Source organism: Centrocercus urophasianus, unplaced genomic scaffold (assembly GCF_019232065.1).
Source record: "Centrocercus urophasianus isolate 14NV4802_14NV808 unplaced genomic scaffold, USGS_Curo_1.0 seq_10, whole genome shotgun sequence".
NCBI lineage: Eukaryota > Metazoa > Chordata > Aves > Galliformes > Phasianidae > Centrocercus > Centrocercus urophasianus.
Genome location: NW_024884142.1, coordinates 81,070,308 through 81,091,592, shown reverse-complemented (window position 1 = coordinate 81,091,592; position 21,285 = coordinate 81,070,308). Strand labels below are relative to the sequence as shown.

The window sequence follows — 21,285 nt, the reverse complement described above, 5'->3', positions numbered from 1 at the left end:
TCAAAATCAGAAAACCAGAAAGAATTCCAGATGAACCACACAAGGCCAGGCCAAGGGGCAAGTTAAATCCAGTGCAGATCAATAAAAAGCAAAGTGCATTTAAATGAAAGAAGTACTTGCTGGGTTTAACGCTTCTGGAGCAACTCAGTATCTGATTCAAGTGTTCAGCAAATGAAAGAAAATCACTGCTCAGATACTCGAAGATACAGCTGAGAAATATTCTTTCTCCATTCTAAAGACGGAAGCGTTCCCATGATTATCTAAGGGATAACACTGACAACACTGTTGTGCAGCACACATCACTGGCATGTTCCCATCAGAATGCTGCGTTCTGCTCTTATCATTTGATCTCAAGAAGAACCAGCAGATGTAGTAAAAGATTCAGAAAATGGAGACAAGAATAATTAGGGACTAAAAAGATTGCTGCACAGAAGGAAGCTGAGAAGTTTGAAGCAATCGCACTAACTGGAGATGGATACGTTATCACAGATACACACACACACAAAAAACAACAGAAAAAAACACCAAAGAAGTGTAGAAAAGACTGCAGTGCTCCTATATACTTTCTGCATGCAGAAGCAATGACATCTTTGAAATAGCAATATGCTTACAGCAGCTAAAAGGAAATGTGTATGTTTGTTTAGTTGGTTTCGTTCTGTGGTTGTGCTTTGTTGTTATTTATTTTATTTTTATTCACTGCTCAACTTGCACCATCTTTTGCCGCAAGCTATGATGAAGACCTAAAAAGTTCAGAGAAAGATAACAGTTTTATACAGTCCATGACAATGAGTAAATTGTATGAGAAAGACCTGCAGGGTAGAAGAATTTCATAGCGCAGAATCAAACAGAACAGGTTCAGAATTTCAACAGTGGGGCTTCAGTACAGCTGCTACCTTAGGAAAAACATTTTGAAGTATCTGGTACTACCCTCCTGGATGGTAGGCAAAAGACAAGCATAGGTTGCAGAACTGCTCCATTAGGATTCCTAATCCTCTTCAGAAGTCCAAAGTGGTGTTTCCACAGCAAAGCAGAGGAAGCTGAGAAGAAGATAGATGAAGCTTTACTGAGGCTTCAGCCTAGGGACGCTAGACCCAGCGTAAATGATTTGAAGACAGTGTTGTTTTTGCAATGTTTGGAAAAAAAAAACTGCATTAACTGAAGAAGAGATGGCTGTCACACTGAACAGGTCTGACACACACGGCCTCCTTCAGCCTCTATCCCCTTTGCAATTTCTCAAGCGTTCACATACAAGGTGTTCACAAGGGGAGCAAAGTATTTTTGTCATTAGTACTGGAATGCACACTCTTCATCAACTTATTCTTAAGTGTGTGAACCCCGTGTTCTGCATGACAGCATGAGAGATGCTTGTATCTTGAAACCACACCAGAACTAGCTTTGCCTGGCAGGCTTTCAGCACTTCATTTACATATGAGTCAATGCTTCTGCAATACAAACATTAATGATGCATTCCCCATTGTCCTCCTATTTATATTCACTGTTTAACCTGCAGGCATCCCAAGTTAATTAAACAAATCAATCCCATTGAGATAATTGCGTCTCAAGCAAATTAACACAATTATCCTTTTTAAAAGAAAATCCAAGTAGTATCCACTGTATTTATTCATATAAATCATAAGCTGAATCCTCTCATTCTAGCTTCACTGCCATCTAGGAACTTGTCTTAAAATGAAAGGTATAACGACACACGAAACCAGCTATCATTTGCCTGCTGCACCCAGCAGCTTCTCTATTTTCATCGTTCACTGCACTGAAGTCAGAGGTGCCAGTCAGAAGTAAAGCTTCTTGGGGAAGAAGGAAACAAGGAAGGATCTCATTGCACTGGGCATGCTGTAGCTGTATCACTTTGAAAAGAGTCCTTGCTCCAGAACAGTAGTGGCACTTACAACCTTGGCAAGATGAGCAACAAGCTAGTTAACTCAGTCTGTTGGGGTTACAGATGTTCCCCATCCTTCTTTCCTCCAGCTCAAACCCTCAGAAAACAGAAAACCCTCTGAAGCAAAACTGAAATTCTGCAAAAGACATCTTGAGCCACAGACAAGATTACTCTAGACAGTACTCATTTTTATTTGACTCCTGTTCAAAGCCTGGACTGGACCAGAATCATGGGAAATACTACGACCCGTATGGATGGGAACAAGGAGGAACCAGACAGACAGAACAGCATCATCATCCCCATCCACCCTCCTCCCCTCAGTGGGTGCTTTTGTTCCAAGGTGCAGTGCCTCAGCACACAAAACGTACCTTGGCCTCCTCAGGTCACAACCCACCACCCATTCGAACTTCCAGCCAATTGGTACCTGGCTGGCCACAGCAGAGCACACATAGCCTTCTCCCAGCTCTGATAGCCATAGAGGCCACTGTGCCCAGCACAGGGATGCAGCAGTAGGCCAAAGAGGCTACCAGAAGTCAGCTTGGCAGGGCAACTCTCAGAGCCCTCAAAGAAAAGTTAGCAGAAGCACTAAGCACCCTGTAACTAAAAATGGGAAATTCTGTAGAAGCTGATACGCAAAACCAGAGCCTTGTCAGCTGAACATCTCTGCAACTTTGCTCTTTCAAGAGACCTGAGTGCACTCATGCCCTGTCCCTGGAGGTGTTCAAGGCCAGACTGGATGGGACTTTGGGCAGCCTAATCTAGAAGGACATGACCCTATACACGGCACAAAGGTTGAAACTCAACGAGATTTAAGGTCCTTTTAAACCAAGCCATTCTATGCAGTGTATTCACAATGGCATGGGTCAAGCCCTGGCAGCTGCCACTTACATTACTTACATTTACTGCTTTAGGCTGCACAAGACTGTTCAGTACTTTGCCCAAACACAGGAATCTCCACCTCAAAGCCTGTAAGAAACAAGAGGCAGGTAACTGTGCATGTGTGAGAGCACACACGTGTGTACATGCATGCAGGAGACAGACAAAAATCGTTAACGAGCATAACCAGTAATAACTGTCTTCTCATGTCTCTTTGCAGATGATTCAGTGCAGGACCAGCATGCTCCTCACCGTGCCTCCCACTGGCTGCTAGGCAACTGCTGCAGTGCAGGGCAGACAGGCTTCAAGCATCAGCTTGTTCCTCCTTCTGAAGGAATTAAGGGGCTTAGCAATGCATTAGTTGCAGGACCAAGTAACTGACGACTGGTAACTGACACTGAGCTCCAGGAATTGTTACGGGGAAAAATAAAGTAGTAACAGAAGCATTGGGAGGAAGATGGGAGGACAGCAGGGCACCAGGCTCGCCTGCTGCCTGCCCAAACACTGGGTGATGATGGCAGAGGGGTATGCAGGTGATTTGAGGGAAGACTCCTCACTCCTCTTTGCAAAGATAAAACAAATAAAATAAGAAAGTGCATTTTTTCAGTTTTACTTTTTCCACAGAAGATCTGTTCCAAAGATGCCTCAGCCCAGACCCGCAGTTACCCATACTCTTTACCCAGCTGGCAGGGATCATCTGTAAGCCATGCAACACAGAAGGACACCAAAATGGACTAGCTTGCAAATTAACTATTTCCTTGCAGTATTTTTTTTTTTTTTCCAGCTTGGATCATTTCAGTGACTTGAATGATGTCACAGATGCCCAAAGGGGTGAGTCAGCACAGGTGAGTGTGGCTCCCCAAGGACCCTCCACTAGGCTGCAGAACAGCAGTCCTCCAAGGTAGCTGATTCTCTTGTGCTCTCTGACTCCACTCACATGGGAGGTCATAAAATGAGAGAAAAATCACCAAGTCTATCAACCTAATCTGCTCAGAGAGTTGGGCAATCACCAATCACGTGGAGTTCAACAAGAGCAAGAGCAAGATTCTGCATCTGTGAAGGGGTAACCCTGGCTGTACATACAGACTGGGGGGATGAGAGTAGTCCCAAGAAAAGCAAGATGAATAAGAGTCATGAGAATGCCCTAACAGTCAGGAAGGCCAACAGCATCCAGGGCTGCCCCAGGCCCAGCACTGCCAGCTGGGCAAGAGGAACAGCTGCCTGCTGCACTCTGCGTAGCCTCAACTCCAACACTGAGCATGGGTTTGGATGCAACAGTACAAACAAGACGTAAATTACCAAAAGGAGTGCTACAAAATAGTGAAGGGTCTAGAGGGCAAAGCGTGTAAGAAGCAACTGAGGTCCCTGGGTTTACGCAGAGCAGCTGAGGGGAGGCTCATGGCAGCTGCAGCTCCTCACAGGAAGCAGAGGAGCAGTGCTGAGCTCTGCTCTCTGCTGACAGAGGCCTAAGGGAATGGTATAGAGCTGTGTCAGGGGAGGGGCAGCTGGGGGTTAGGGACAGGGTCTGCACCAGAGGGCACTGGGCATGGAACAGGCCGCCCAGGGCAATGGGCACAGCCCAGAGCTGTCAGAGTTCAAGAAATGTTTGGACAGTGCTCTCAGACACAGTTTGATTTCTGGGTGCTCCTGTGCGAAGTCAGTAGTTAGATATGGTGATCTTTAAGTGTCCTTTCCAACTCAGGATGTTCTATCATCCCACTTAGAGTCCTATCCCTAAACCATGCCTCTTAGCGCTATAGCCACACATCCCTAAAACAGTTCCAGGAACAGGGACTCTACCTCTTCTCTGGGCAGTCCATTCCAATTAGAGACCACCCTCTCCATGAAAAAAGTCTTCTTAATATCCAATCTAAACCTCCCTTGTAGAGAACATCTCATATCTTTAACCACAGCCAGATGACAACAGAGGATTCCTCAGCTGCGGAGGCACTGGCAGGCATGCAAACACCGCTTACTTGTACTGTGCCAGGAAATGGCAGACATGAACAGGTAGAGAAGTCCCTTCTGCAACCTCTTGGCAAGAAGTATCCAAGATGGACATTTAAAGTACAGTAATAACATTTAGCAGAATGTACAGAGGAGGTGGTTTACACTCTGTGCTTCCATTGACTATCCCAAAAATCCAGAGAAGTTTCACTACTTTCCTGTTAGGAAACAGTAGGAGAGCCTTACACAGATCAAGCTTTCAAGTAAGTCCTACTCAAATCATATAGATAAGCAACTGAAAAGGTTAGTTCTAATATTGCAAAGTGGGACAAACAGGCAATCTTCCCCATTTTTTTATGACCATTCTGAACTGCAGACTACATTTGGCATTTTCATTACCTCAAGAAACCTGTGGCACTGCCAGAAATGATTTGTTTACTTATAAAAATGTATGTTTCAGAAAAGTTAGAAGCAGAAAACTTAATTTATATGGTGCACAAGTCTTTCGCTAACCTAATTTTATACAGCATAAAAAAAATAAATCAGAATGGCTAAGGATATCTGTTTCTTATTATAAAACAAACCTACCATCATGTCAACTCTCAAACTGCACAAAATTCTACCTATATATATAATTTATAAGCCAGGGTCAAAATGGATAATAGAGTAGGAATACAAAATACTTTATTACAGGGCAGCCTGGAAAAAAGAATAGCTCTCTTATCATGAAACATATTTAGAAAACCAGTTCTGTAACACACGATCCACAGAACAGAGATACAGATGTCCTGTCATAAAGAATTCATTATTTACAAATATACTACAGAACACTCCATTTACAATGAAGTACCATAAATAATTCATGCTAAATATGCATCATAAGAGCAGACAGTTCCCCAAAACAGGCAGTGGCATTTTCTCCACCATTCTCACCAAGATCTCTATACTCAGTGAAACAGAAGCTATGCGCAACAGGTACTGAATTTTCCTCAAATGATATCACTTCACTGCTCGAAGTCTCCCCCACCAACACAGTATAGGGATTTCTACACAAGTATTGTCACTGCAGCCACAAGAAGCACTTTTCACTTGTTTAAGGCACAAAACTGTGCACATTTTAATTTTATCCCTGTAAATAACACTGAACTCACAACTTCCATTCACTGCCTGCATACAGCGGTGCATAGCTCTACCTTGTGTTTGCTGCTTTGACCTGAAGAAGCAAACACAGAAGCAGACAGGAAACTCAAGCAGTGTGACCTCTATGCTTCTGCAGAAAATTAGGGCAGCAGTTATTGTACAAACTGTGCCAAAGACTTGACACAGTGATGGAAACGCTCCTCTACCTTAGATTAGATTAAGACAAATTTTATTTCTATATGTAAACAAACAGCCACCCTAAAAAAAAAAAAAGAACTCGTGAATGACATAGGTCATACAGATTCATTCTAATAGGTGGAAGATTCCTAGCGCATTAGGTTTTATTTTTCCATGACCCCTGCAGGCACACCAATTTCGCAAAAGATCAAGCAAAAACTGCATAAAGTACCTGACTGTAAATTCGCCTGGGGGTAGGAATAGTTGCTGTTTTACAAAGAGCATTCAATACTTAATTTTGCTTTCCATTCTACTTGAATGGTTCTTCTCCAGCAAGATATCTGCATGGATGCAAAACTCCATTTGTCTGAGTCCCTTCATCCTCCTGAAAAGAAACAATCACAGAACTTATCCTGTTATAACTACAGATGCCCCTCTCAACATGGACAGATAGGCAGGACTAGATGCCCATTTTCCCTCTTTTGAAAGCAGCAAATTTGGCAAAGAAAAAAGAAACAACAGAACAAAGAAACACACCAGCCTGGTACTGGTAATAGGTAAAAGCACAAGCATCAGACGGGGATACTGTGTCACTGCACAGCATCAGGTGATCCCCTGATCACTTCCACAGACCCTTCCACCTTTTCACAAACCCTGAAAGCAGAACAGACCACTGTGACCATCCATCTGACCTTCCTCCCAAGATGGGCTGATGACCAGAAAAAACACATCAGCAATAATCCTTTTTGCTAACAGCATCTAGTTCCAATTCACAAGCACGTGATCAGGAATCTTTCACGTTCAAAAGGATTTGTTTCAGTGAGTAATTTACCCTATTTAATAATTTGTGTGCTGCAACTAGCCCAGATTCATCTGGCTTCAACTTTCAGCTATTCAGTCTCATTACACCTCCTCCTACTAAACTGGAGAGCTTTGTGTTTTCTCTCTCTTCTATAGATATTTGTGAAATACAGCTCAGCCACTTCACTTAAAGTAGGCATGCTAGGCCTTTTTTTTTTTTTTTTTTTAATTTAAAAAAAAAAAATCTAACAGTGAAACAGGTTTTCCAACTGTAATCGATCTCTCAGCTTTCTGAAAACGCATGTCGGTTTTTTTAAGTATTTTTTTCTAAAGCTGGCACATAAGTAGTGGACTCAGCACTCAAGTAATGATTTTGTTCTATTATGCACTGGTAATACTATATATTCTTACAGTTCACATTCAGCTTTTGTGTCCAAAGACTGCAGTGAGTCTTTTAGTAGTATTACAAGGTCTGTATTTTGTTAGTTTAACTATAACTACCCAACTTCCTTCCAATGCAAAACGCTCTCCGGAATGTAGCTAAGTCCTTCCCTCTGCATAATGTACAGAGGTGGACTGGTCTGTGCTAACGTACTATTCAAATAAGTCTATACAATAAGGGAATTAATCTCACGTGAGACAGAGGACATATCATTATTTACCATACCCCTGATCGTTGGTGGCAGTTTCAAATGTAACAAAGGGTAACTTTGTTTAGAATAATTATAGGTGATCTTGAAATAATTTTATCTCAGTTCTTCCAACTCAAAGCTGGCAGTTACTTCTCCCTCCCCTTTGCTAATAATTACATTGCCTCATCACTCATTTAAACTCAGTGCCATTATTTCTCTATTTGTGTAATACGTACAGACATAACACACACATAATAGAAATTCTGGCACAAAATTTGTTCCTCTTCACAGAGGACATTTCACATCCTCACAAGCAACAGCACAGCATACAACTGTATACTGCTCCATTCTGAGCACTGGATATGACATTTTAAACACAGCCTTCACTTTCCCACTCATAGAAAAGATTCATGAGTTAAAATAAATCCTGGGTAAGTGCATGCAGGATTGTGGTTTGTTGCTTGTTTGTTGTTTTGTTTTTTTTTTTTCTTTAAAGTACCTAATAAAGCATCAGCAACATTAACATTATGGTTATTAGTTTACTTAATACGATGATGCTCCATTAGACAAAAGATAATATAATTGTAGGCTGGAAATTAACGATGGAAACATGTTGATATAGTTACATGGAGTCATGAAACTTTTTCAAATGTAGGGGCACTGTGTCTACAATACAGTTTAAACAAGTTAACTTATCTCATCTGTATATGCATAATAAACTTTTGCTCTATGCTATCATATCAAATACTCATTATTCCAGTACAAAAAATGTTTGCTTGTTTATGTATAAACACACACACATTCATACATACGTGAAGTTAAGTGAGCACAACTTGTTAGAACATAGTTCTTCCCATGCTTTGACTCAAAAAGAATTCATGTTAATAGATGAAAGTACTTGCACAGTTACACTTTTCTGTCTTTTTTTAAGAGTACAAAAGCTATCTTTTAGACAAACTGCACCAGCATTGTGATGCTGTGCTAGAAAAGCAGCATGAACAAATAGGAACAGGGGCAGAAGTGTCTGAACCCAGTGTCAAAGGAGCCAGAAGTCAGCTGATGTTACAGACTCTGAGATGACTCCCAAAATCAAGGATTGTATCAAAACCCAAGTACCCAGTGTGGCTTAGCCCACAAGGATTTATTTAGGGCATGGAAACACTAATATAAATCTGGAAGTGTTCATTTCCTAGGCTAAAGTTTAATAGAACTTTAACTTTTTAACAAAAGGTCAAAGTTTCAACACATCTCCTGAGGTTAGCACTGCTTCAGTAAAACCAGTACAGCTATTCACTGAACCCCAGTTGAACAACAGATTAGTTGCTACTCACAAAGCCTTGCCTAGAATATTTAACTGATTAGCTAACAACATACTTACCAGAGCTCACATATTTAAAAAAACTTAATTAGTCAGAGCCTAATAGTTCAAAAGATGTCCAACTTGTCTATCAGAAGAGCAACAGCATCATCATGCAGTAGATCCTAAGTAGCCAAGCTGAGGACTCTCTTCTCTGATTAAGAGGTTTGGGTTTTTGTTTCAATCCACATCATTAAGTCAAAAGGTAGTAATTTCTTCATTTCTGAGTGCACTAGTATCCAAAACAAGAAAAAGGCAGGGTTTTCAGTTCTCACCTGCTCACAGGAAGTTCACACCTCACTGTCACCAACTAAAATATAACAGAAACATCAGCAGCTCCAACCATCTGCTAATCTTTCCCATTCGCTATGAGCTGGCTTCAAACAAACCAAGAGATCTTTTCAAGTGTCACTTCTGGGGTTGCAGAAGGCAGCCCAGGCCAGGTAGACAGAAACTCAGATCAAGCACAATTCTGTCCTAGAAGGACAGCACAGATCTCTCCTCACTACCAAACACGCCTGAGCTTCAGGTCTACTGAGTGTAGGAGATGAGGTCATTGCCTGAAAGGAAAATCCTACCATGGATACACAGCTTAAAATGCTGCTAGTCATTACTCTCTGGCAAGTTTTTGGCATATGGGCATTTTGCAGCTTTTCAAGTATGATCCAAATGACCAAGTAGGCCAAGAGACTGTTTCTTTAAACACCGAATTTCTAATACAGGTTCTAGTCAGTCACTTAGCACTGCATTTGTCTTTTGTGGTTGCGCTTATTTCCTATTTAAGAGAAGGACTGTAATAGTTCCTGGTCTGTCACATTTTCTTCAAATAAGATGTTTCAGCAGCAGCTTCCTCTTGTGATACATTATTCTGCATTGGTGAGCACCATGTTCGCCCTCATTGTGCTCAGAAAAGCTGTCATCTACAGAAAAGATTTACAGACGTGAGGCAATAAGACAAAAGAGTTCAAAATCCCATTTATGATAGTCTATGGGAATTTTCCCCCATATCTAGATTCATTTCTCCCTTCTCCATCTGCACTTCCCATCTATTTCAAAACAATGAACAAATGTTTCTCTAGCTACACAGACCTGGAACGTTCCATTTTCCTTGTCGTTTAAGAGATGCACACAAACTATTGTGTTTTAATAGTAAGAACACTCTGCACTTTGTAAAGCTTTATTCAAAGCACTCTGTGATCTTCCTCTGAAAGCACTAATTTGGCACCTTCACAGTAGATCTGAAGCTTGTATTCTAACTCATTCCACACAGGTGGAAGCTCAGAGACACGGTCAGACTGAAGCAACTGGCTCTTGGTGGAACCATAGGAAGAACTCATGTCCTGCCTTCCCACACTCATTCTGAATTTCAACATGCCTGACCAACGCTTGCTCTTCCTGCACCACATTTAACTTCAGAAAATGTAGCCTTGTCTTTCCTCTTTTAGTCACTGGCGGAACTTCCCAGACAGCTTTCCCCTCCCCCCCTCCCCCCCCCAAGGATTTTCCAAGGTTAAATCCTTAAATCATTAAGGAATAATTTCACCACCTCTTAAGGAAACTACCTACACAAAAGAAAACATTCTCCCAACATCAATCTATGTGGCTGTGTTTTTGCATTCCAGATAACAGCCACACTAGATGAGTATGAAAAGCTAATATTAACCCGTTCCAAATGAAAAGAATACTCTCAGGATCTGTTCTTTAAAAATAATATCCTTGGATATGCAAGGGACTGCTAGTCAAATATCACAAAAGTCTCAATTTGTTTTAAACAGGAGAAAAAGAACATAGGTCAGTCCTTTTCTCTCATCTTCAGCTATTCTTCAGGCACAATTTTTATGTAACTGTGCAATTGTATTTTTTTTAATAAGAAGTAAATGTAAGCATACAAAAGAGAGGACAAGCAACCAAAAAAGGATTAACATTATAATACTATGGTAACATCTGAATAAGGAAGTGATTTCAAATTTAACCAGTAATGAAAACCAAAATCACATATGAAAAGAAGGCAGGTCAAATGAGCATAAACTTGTCTTACATTGCAGACATCACAAGAGCTCCTAACTGCACATGACTCACTAAAGCATAAAGAATATTATTTGATTCTCACACAAGGATCCATCACCATGGCACTGGGACACAAAATCCTCAGTCTTGTTTCAACAAAAATACTTCAGCCACACAAGATAATACCTCATCATTAACCACTGCCAGCTATGGTTTTCCTAAATGATGGCCACTACTACTTTTACTCAAATCTCACACAATAACAGGTCTCACCAGCAACTGTTGGTTGAACTTCAGATTAATCTACAGATGACCGCTATGTATCTTGAGGCTAAATTAAACACAAAATAGGGTTCATCTCCTTTCTTTCTCTCAGGAAGTCTTAAAACCACAAAGCAGTCCAAGACTCCCCTCTCACTGTGGTATTCAGAGCATGCCATCCTACTTCTTTCATTCTCTCACATCATGCCCAGAAATTGGAGAGAAACAAGAACACACTCTGACACAGCTCCAACTCCCAACCCCAAACTCAAGAACAGCTGGTTTCCCCAATTAAGTGATCAAGTATGTGCATCCATCTATTGCTAGAGAGAGAATGCAGAATCCCCTTGAGGGCTACTCAGTGTAAATGGAAAGTTTCCAGGGAGCAAGGTTCATCCAAAACCCTATTAAAGGCAGAAGTTTTACAGGAAGATGCACAAATATACTCCAAGCACGTTTTTCACTCAGTAAAAGCTGGTTGGACATCCTAATAGTGTTGTCAGAGTTCTACCTCAATTGAGATCTGCTTGTGAGAGTGATGGTCTAACTAGTTCAATTTCAGAGGACACTCTCAGGAGAAGACTTCTCCCTCCATTAAGGCTACAAAAGAACATTATATTACTTTGTTTTGCTTTGTTTTGTTTGTTTGTTTTTTAAGTAACAAGCTAGCAGAGGAAAGCGGAGAGAAAAAGGAGAGTTTCTTCTTCCAAGTTGTCTACTTAAGAAATCTGGAAGAAGTTTAAGCATGACACAGAAGACTACTAATTTGCCTGTCTAAAACACACTGATTAGGAGAAGGGCTAGTGGATGTATACTTTTCCTTTTGCAAGCAGCAGCATGTAATCAGAATGATATTCACATTTTCAAACTAGAAATGAAAAGGATTGAAGTGACACCACTACCTGGGTAAAATCTATCTAAGCCTACAAAAGACAGATTCAAAGAAGAGTATTCCCTAGCCACAAAAAGATGGCTTTGGTGGGAGGCTTCCATGCCTCCAGCTCCCACAGACTGCCTGGGCTGCTCTAAGCACATTCCTTAAGTCACAAATGGGCAGTGAGATGCATAAAAAGAGTGCGAGTAAAACATCCCTGTGGAAACAAAGGCATTGACCTTTTTAATCTCCAAGAGGTATTCAAATACTATACTCACAGGCAATCGTTAAAATGACTCATTAAAGTAGCATACTGTTAAGGCTCAGCATTTGAAAGCAAAAGGCTAATGAAGTACTCAAGCAACAAGCTTTTTTACCTCTTGATAAAATGGAAGGGGAAAAAAGAACCCAGCCCTGTTTGCACACTTTGCAGACAAATTCCCTTTGAAGTTTAACTTTTTTCTTCCTGTTTAACAAAATTACTTCAACAAAATAAAAGTTGGAAATAACTCTACTAAGAAGAAAAAAGGTCCGCTATTCCTTATTGGTAAGCAGCACACAGACAAAAACAAATAAACAAACAAAAAGCCCACAGGAAACTGAGAGCTATTAATTTAGTTTTAGCCAAGTTTTTATGAGACTGTACATTCTGACTATTAGTTGATGCTACTACCCAACTGTCTGGCACACAAACCCATAAAAACTAGACAAAAAAAAAAAACCAAAAACATTAAATTTTTACCTTCAAAAAGAACACAAGTGGCATGAATACAATTCTCTAGAAAATGCTACTTAGCAAAAACAAAACAGCCATTCCCCCACATATATGCAATGTTTAAAACAAAGAATCCAAAGATGCAATTATGGTCACACAATCCCCATCTAGAAAGTACAAGCTGTTCAACTTAGGGAGTCAAAATCCTTTAAGCATTATCTCTAATGACACTGTGCACCCCACTTCCTCTCATAATTTTTTGTTTTCAGGTCCTGAGAGGATGCTAGCTATCGCCTTTACCAAGGATCTGAAAGAAGGTGTGAAGTCACTTGTCTGCACAGAACACACAACCTCAAGCAACAGTGAGCAATAACGGAATTCAGTTACTTTCTGGTAAAGGCTTTCTCTGTTTATGTATAGTTTACCCAAACAGCAACTAGTTTTAAACACAGCAATTACGCAAAAGTTACAAACTTATATGAATAAAAAGAGGATCACAAGAAATACCCCTGGGCAACAATGTAAAAAGCCTGCGGGTCATGGCAGGCACAATCTAGACACAGAACTTCCTGTACAATCCTGCAGCTAAGCAAGGAAATGTAGCCACTGGATGGATAAGAACACGATTTTGTATGAGGTAGGGTGGGAGGGAGAGCTATTATCTAAGATAAACAGCAGCAAGAACAACACGCATTTCTCTTCTGTTCACCGAAGAAAAGAAAACACCACAAGAATAGCTAAAGATTTAAAAAACTAAGCAGCAGCACATTTTCTGTTGAGAGTTAAAGAGTCAGCGTATTTGCTTTATCCAAGAGGATAACGGCTATCAGTGACTCAGTGACAAAATGGCTAGATGTCTCTACAAAAATTTACTCAAAAGATAAAGAATGTATTAGTCAAAACTAAGCCCAAAAAGATGCTGCTGGGCAAAGAAAGCATTTTGAAGAGTTCAGAATTAATCTCCTCTATGTAATTACAGTTAATTGATACGATGTGCAGTATGCCCAGACATTTATCAGCAGCAAGCTGGCAAAATGCAGTATCCACAGGAAACACTTCATCTCATCCAGCTGACTAAAGCTGTGTCCCATTCCTCTGGTGTTTACATCTTCCCCAGTTTGTAGCAATGCCATACATTGGACATGCAGATCTCTGCAGCAAGGTAAAGCCGGCCAGTTTAGCTCTTGAAGGACAACTTCAGAAGCAGAAGCTGTTCCCTGTGCACTACTGAAATAGTAAAACCAAAGTTCACCATTCCAGGTCTTTAACGTTCTCTATGACCTCAACTCAAGGTATTTAAGGATATTCCCAGCGCCCCAGGACAGACTGCAAGCCACAGCTCTGCTGCTATAACTAATAATAACCAGTGCTGGAGACACATTTTTGTGTGGCTAGCTGAGGGACATGAAGTGAACTTCCCAAGCAATTGCTGAAGGCAGATCTAAGCACAACAGCTTTTAATGCTAAGATCTTCTCCCCACTTTTCAGCTTATAGCAACTTGCATTAAACAAGGACACCTGGACAAGGCATTATACTACATTCACCTTATGGATAAATAGATAAAAGAGTTTGCCACATGGATGCATTCTTAACAAAACACTATTATTACAATCAAAGAACACAAGAACATATACAGCACAAAAAAAGAGAACTTCTGTAACTCTCCTGGAGGAAAGCGAGTGTAATTTCCAACTGCAACATGTTGCACGCTGTCATTTATAGTAGAGAGTGAGCAACTCTACAAAGTAACAACACAAGTTACACACTTTCCATTAAAGTCACCAAGGGAGGTTCATGATCTGCACTATAAGACAGGTAGAAAGGTAATGGAGGCACATTCTGGGGGACAATAAATGTATTTCACAGAACACATTTTCTAAAACTACAGCCCATTCCTTGGCATTTACGAAGTCCACAAATGACAAGTTACCCCTATCACAGGAATTCATCACTTGCAGCTGAGGGTCAATACGAACCAAGAGAGAACTTTTTCTGTGGGAGACTAACAGTGAGCAAACCTCGGGTATTCTCAGAGCACAGCCATCTGCTCAATCTGGGTATCTGAACTAATATTTCTCTTGCTTGAAATATCTAGGGTATTTTGACTTTAATCTCAAATGTGAATTCTGCAACTCTTCCTTTATTGCGTTCTCCCCAGTATTTTTAGAATGTTTGGATTTTTTTAATTATTATTTTTTTTTCCAACCCTTGATTTATTGGCATTTTTCAGGTTGGCAAGAGAAGCCAGTTTGGAAACTGCACAGACTCCACCCAGATCAAGTTTTAGAGAAAGAAAAGCAGGACATTTCCCTATCTCTCTCTCTACATCAGCAGCGAAGCATTAGCCTCTCTGCTATAATTTCACCATCAGCCTCAACTAAAATTTCCCTTTTAACTCTCCCAGAACCCTATCTTTAATTCAGTTAGGAAAAAAAAATGGTATGAAGAGTAGAAAGTCATGAGAGATGTGGAGAGGAAGAAGGTAAGGCGAGGAGGGCACGATCCAGATGGCTGGTATTGGTGGTTAACGTTTTAGTACCGAGAGTCAATTTGATTTGTTTCAGAAGTTAAGAGGTAAAAAACCCCCCACGAAAAACAAACCCCCAAACCTTCTCTGTTTTTTGTAGCTAGGGTTTCTGAACAGGATTTGAGAGAGGCCACTTTGCACCAACTATAACGATACACGGTAGGATCTTGATACTTACAGCATCATATACAACAATTAATCATTTCAGCAATATGCTACAAAGGAGTATTATCACTTTGTTACTGAAAGGGGAGCTGACTCAAAGAGGACCAAGGGAGTTGCCCCAAACCATGGGGTAGTCATTAGCAGAGCTGCAGTTACAAGTTCCTGGCTTCCAGGGCTATTTTCACACTCGTCTGGCAGACTGGGCACGCAGAACGCTCCCCAGGTGGAGGTCACCTGCTCTGCACACCCCATCTCCTGATGGATGCGCACAGCCCAGGGACTCAGGCCAGAAAAATAATTTTAAGGAGAAGTAAGAGCTAGTGCTCTGCAATGGCTCACTGAGCAGCCATGCAAGCGATAGAGACAGTGCCGGGGGCAGCGGGAGATAGGTAACATGCAACCCAATCCAACGTGCAATGACAAATGCACTCCATCTTGTTTGTGCTTATGTACTCAGAGAGGAACTTCAGATTAGTTCACTTTTCAAGCAAAAAGTGAAATGGCTCTTTTCATTTCAGCCCCAAAGCTTAACTGTGTGTTTTACAGAGCTGATTTCAGTTTCTCTTAGTTGTTTGATCAAGACTGCAGACAAAGTTACCTGCATCCTACAGAACCACACAGTTCACCGTGTGAATACCCTACAGTGAAAGGTGACCTCTGTCATAAGAATAGCTTCAGAAACATTGGATAGGTCACTGTCCATCTGCATGTTTACAGAAGCACTGACCTTACAACAGCAAGCCTGGGAATCCCAGTGCAACAGAGATGGGAAGGGGGAAGTGAGTATTCCACTTTAAAAGCAGAACCACAGAAATTTGCTCTCCATAACATGATTAGTCTTAACTTATACATACACTTATAACTAGATCTTTGTTATGTTAGTTCAATATATTCTCTCACTTTCAGTATTCTGCCTAATATTAGCCAGCCCTGAGTTCTCCAGACATTCCTTCTAACTCACTTCATCCTTTGAAGCTGACAGTTATCTACACAGTCAGGCACTGAAGTAATTTATTCTTTCAGAAGCGTTAAGCATTTACAACTTGCAACATCAAGTTGTGCAAATATTCAAATTTTCTGGAAGAAAAAGAAAAGGAAAAAGCATTTACCTTGATGTCTACACTTATGTAGATATTTTCTCCCCCCAAAACTCCATTATTTAGAAGTTTTTCCTTATGCATGAGAGATTTCCCATTTTCCTCCCTGTACTTTCCAGGTACTTTCCACGTACTGTGACAAAACAACCAAATAACACAAGAAAGGGAACTCAAAATACCTGTAATTTTTTTATTCAAACAAACTCTCTTACTTTGAATGCTTCTCTAAGATGTCTTCTAAGGAGACAAAAATATTCATAAGCAATGTCAAAGGAAATTAGTAATTCTAATCCAACAGTGATGCCAAAATTCTGCACGTACATGCATTAACATAAGAAGAAACTACATTGCACAACCAGATTAGACAGAAATCATTCTCTCACTTCACCTCAGTCTGGTCTCATCAAAACCACTTGTTATTCCCTGTAAAAAACAAGAACAGAACATCCAAAATATGGAGGGGGGAAAAAAAAAAAAAAAAAAAAAACAACATAAACACTTCAGTGAGATGCTGTAGTTCTCAGTGTATTAAGCAAGTGTTTTTCACTGCCAAGAATCATTCAAAAAGAACAACCAGAAATGTTTGTAAAACAGATTGCTACTATAAAATGCATTAACACAGCATGCCCTAGCTATTAATAACAGAATATACATCAACACACTGCTTTTCAGATGATCAATATTAATTGGCAATCTAATTTGGAACTGTTAAGACAAGTGACCTTGGAGCAGCAATCCATCAAGTCTAAGCTAACGGAAGGTGAAAGTAGGCCTGGTTACAGTTACTTCCTTGTCATTTCCTTTTCAGTATGACACAACGCTGTCTCAATGATCAAAGCCATTTTTATCTCACAGATGTACCTCTGAAAATAGATTAGGTCTTATAGAATGATTTTATGTTTCTGATCCAAATCATCAGACAGCCCCTGTAGTTCACAAGGGCCTTGGGCTCCTTGGAAGGAAGGGAGAAAGTCACAAGGAAATACAGGGAAAGGAAAGGAAAAGAATAGGCTGGGTGAGAGCTCTGGCATCCATCGTGTCTCACGATGATCTCGTGAATGTTTCATAATACAGCAGAAGGAGTGGTAGCAGGGAACAGGTTAGGAAATATCCATTAAAACTACATACACATAAGAACAAGGAACAGCTGACAATGGTGGCAAGAGTTTGAACAGGACCGTTCACTTCTTCCTGTGAGGCAGGAAGATAGGAAGTAGGACAGTGGCACCTCTCTGCCCCAGGCTGCTGGGGAAGGAACAAATGAAGCCCCTCTGAAAGCCAAGAGAAGAGAATAAGGCACAGACATTCATAGCTCCAGATTAATTTCAACCCTGAAATGGTATCACATGAAGTGAGGACACAGTCTTCTAGAGGTAAAAGATGAGAGCCAGAGGGAAGTGCTAACTTCGCTCTCTGAGAATCTCATTTCAAAGCCAATTCTATGATTTCTAGGGACCTGACTCGCTATTCGTACCTGCCTGGGGCTGGCAATAAAGCCATGGTGAGAAAAGGTGTCAATGCCTTAAGCTGCAGAAGATGGTCAGGATGCAAAGGTCCCTCAGTGGCTGTTTTATAAGATAAGGAGAGAGCAAGTAAAAAAGGAAAAAAAAAAAAAATCAAACTGCACAGGTTAAAGAGCACAGATTCATGAATATCCACTTTGCAGCATAGAGCAATGCTTTAAACAAAAAATTAAATGAATGAGTTACATCAATTCAGTAAGTATTAGGAGCAATGCCTTAGGAAAGCAAGCAGCTGAGTGAGTACTGAGGCACAGTCCAACTTGCGCGCAAAAGCAGCGCACACAAAAGCACCAGAAAAATAAAATTATTTCCAAAATCAACAGAATTTGCTAGACCAAACCAGCTTGAACACAAGCATTCATAGTTAACCCGTGTTTGACTCCACACACTGGCTGTGCATGGGCAACGGCAACACCATGGCTGTGGTCACCATCACGGTGACACGTGGTCAACACACAAGGGGATGGTAGTTCAGCTGAGCTGCACACTCTAAGAAGTCCTGAATGCAGATGTAATTATCCACTCTTGGAACACAGGTAGGCCAGTTCCAACATGTGCGAGTGAAGAAGATGGTTTACATAACAAGCAAAGTATGCATTTACATAATAGCACTGCAGACTGCCAGACCTCTCACCTGAAGAGCTATATTTTACCAGCTATGTGCACACTGTCTACTCAAAGGTGGCCTCCTGAGACATTAAATTACATATTCATAGTGCAACTCAATGGTGGTGTGAAAGGGTGTGGTTTGAATGGACAAAGAGGAAAAGGTCTGACATTGGCTGAATACTAAGAAACAAGTGAGCCTTTGATTCTTGCATACTCCATGCTGGGCTAAGAGCCACCTTAGTTTTCAATTCTTGCATGGGTAGCCACCCTCCAACTCCGCTATGCAAACAAAACTGAAATGGAAAAAAAATAAATCAAGTCTGGCTACAAGAGCTAAATCTCTGAATCAAAGGAAAAAGGCTTTTAGTCCTGATCCTCTTGTAATGACATAATGCATTCAGCTCTTTTCACTACACTTTCCAACCAACAGCCTCAAAGAACAATAGGGATTTTGAGGCCTCTGAGTTACACAAAGCGCAGGACAGCAGGAGACAAAATGAAATACATAAATGAATGAGCAGGATAAGTGACAAGCTAGATGGACTGCAAGTAGAAAAATAGTGCCTGCATCACACTACTTCTATCTTCAGCTGTTTGTTGTTCCAGTATGGTTATTCCAACATTTCCAGCTTTAAAGACACCTACCCCTCTCCACCAGTGAAAGCATCTGGACCAGAAACTTTTTATCTTCCAGTTTCTATTTGAACCCATCTTTTTCTTTTAAATGTTGCTATTAAAAATCAGCAAACATACAGCTTCCTTCAGAACACCAGTGACAGAAAATTCTTATTTCACACTCAGACCTAGAGGTATTAATTCATACACATTCTATCTTAATAAAAACTATCTGCTTTTGAAAATATTGCAACAGGAAAAACAAGTTTCAAAGCATAGAAGCTAAAACAGCTCAAAGATCTTTTTACTTTTCAAATATCCTGAGGGAAGGAGGGAAAATCCCAAACCTAAACAAAAAGGTTTTTACCTCACTTGTAACTTTAAGAAAGCTCTACAATGCTAAGATAGGTATAACAAATCTGGCTAAAACCCACGCCTGAGAGACTGGCATTTCTATTGTCTAGACTTTGTACATCAATCCACCAGGAGAAAGGAGAGGGACAGAAGCTAGATAGAACCAAAACAATCTCTGCTCAGAGGATCAGCAACAGACAACGTACAAATAAGTACCTCAGTCATTTGCAGACTTTTGACAGGGAATGAAATAGTTGTCTCCAACCAGAATGCAAGACCAGTGAGACTGTTTCGTGTAAGATGTTTATCTTACTCTCTCTCTTACCTTATCAGACACATCTCCTTGCCCTATTCAGAATCCAGCCAGTCACAAAATTCCATCTGCAACAAAAGGAAAAGTCCATTAATACCACGCCATAACTTTACAACAAAAGACTAACAAGCAATTCAAGAAAGAAGTCAAACTTCTACTTCCATTCCAGTATAATCTGCACCCCAGGCAAATCGCCCTCCTGTCTGCAGCAATCTGGGAAACCTGGATATAAAGGTATTAATGATGTTGTAACATGTTCTGTAAGAAACATGCTCTTCCTCCTTTGGAAAGGTTAACAGAGGTGGCCAAGGCATACAGGTTGCCCTCCCGAGTCATAAATAAGTCTGCAGCATCCTCTCATTAAATTAAATGAACATCAAATTATATAATGTGCACAGTGGTAAAATGAGACCAATGGTAATGGTTAGAAATAATCACAGCAGCCTTATACATTGTGGAGACAATTTTCTGTCAGCATATCAAACCAGGGTACATTGCACCTTTTATCTGCAGGCCAAAAAACTGTCAGAACAGACTTTCTTAAATATGGCAAAGCATCCAAGACATGGATGGAACAAAGCTCTCATGCAAACTTTAAATGATGCCCACTCTGATCAAGTGCATTTAATTTTTTTTACCACCTTTACAAACCAATCTTTCAAGGAAACAAAGTTTCTTCAGGTAAGCATAATGCAATTTAGCATACCTCAAATCCCAAAAGAGTATCACGAACCTAACAACGCTGCAATGTTAGAATTAATTGTCTAAAACTGTGATAGACTTGGGCTCCGACGGCAACAGCAAACTCTGCCATGACACAGTTAAGTAAAGGAGGCATGACCTGCAAAACTCAGCCAGACAGTGAGCCAGAAGGGCAGACAGGAGACTTCCAGTTGGATAAAAACACCTTGAAAAGCTCAAGAGACTGCCTAGAGAGAGAAGTGTGTGCCAAGGAGCTAAAATACCACCAGACAAACCCCTCCACATGCCCTGTTAATGCTTTCAGTGCTTTGCCCACCAGCAGCAGAACTTGTTAGTCCACTGCCAGGTTGAAAAAGATCAGAAACATGTACATGAAGTGGGACACTTCAAGAGAATAGGGATGGTGTCTTTTTAAGACTCATTTCTCAGCCCAGTTATCCGAGGGGAGATATGGCAGGAATTGAAGGACTGAAAGCTAATTATTTTCATGTTCACTTATGTTTGCTGTAATGACTCTGCAAAGAGCATTCCCATGCTTAAAGCACAAACTCATGCCACCACCTCCACACCAGCAGGACAAAAAGGTACTCAGGTCCCCAGTAAAGAGGGCTGCTGTGAGCTGGGGTCCTGAGGCTGTTCTGTGGTATACTTTCTTTTTGTTATGTGTAAATTAGCACTGGCTTCTAGAGCTAAAAAGA

General features: G+C 40.7%; 1 protein-coding gene across 3 annotated transcripts in view; it reads right to left on the bottom strand.

The window, feature by feature from the left end:
* Nucleotides 1–21,285, bottom strand: part of TRERF1 (transcriptional regulating factor 1) — a 98,683-nt gene that overhangs the window by 50,761 nt on the left and 26,637 nt on the right. For all 3 annotated transcript variants that reach the window (XM_042817577.1, XM_042817587.1, XM_042817582.1), the window contains exon 2: nucleotides 19,898–19,953. The gene's annotated coding sequence lies outside the window, so the exon portion shown is untranslated. The remainder of the gene's footprint in view (nucleotides 1–19,897; nucleotides 19,954–21,285) is intronic.